Raw genomic sequence first — 453 nt, 5'->3', positions numbered from 1 at the left:
ATGCAAAATTTCTCATTTATTAATATACATTCTTCATATTTGAAAACGAACGATTTACCTGATCATTTCTTTTACTCTTTTTATAAATTTTAATAAATGATTTAAATCAAGATATGTCATAGATGGGAAAAAATATTATGGTAAATTTGTTAATAAAATAATGTTTTAAAGTAAGTAATGATAATAGTGATGTAACGATAATGCAATAATGAGTCTGCTTTAGATGATGGTAATAATCATTTTTATTATTACCATATCACCATTATTACCATCATTTGATAGAGCAAACTGCTATGTAAAAATAATTACCATAACGTAATACTCTTCACAGCAACAGAAACCAAAATTGAGAACATTCTATAAATTCAATTCATGGTCGCGATAGAAGTTAGTCATCACCACTCCCTGATTGTATCGGATAATGATTAATACACTATCATATTTTAAATTCTG

This window comes from Penaeus monodon, chromosome 28 (genome assembly GCF_015228065.2).
Source record: "Penaeus monodon isolate SGIC_2016 chromosome 28, NSTDA_Pmon_1, whole genome shotgun sequence".
Lineage (NCBI taxonomy): Eukaryota > Metazoa > Arthropoda > Malacostraca > Decapoda > Penaeidae > Penaeus > Penaeus monodon.
This window is presented reverse-complemented; position numbering follows the sequence as displayed.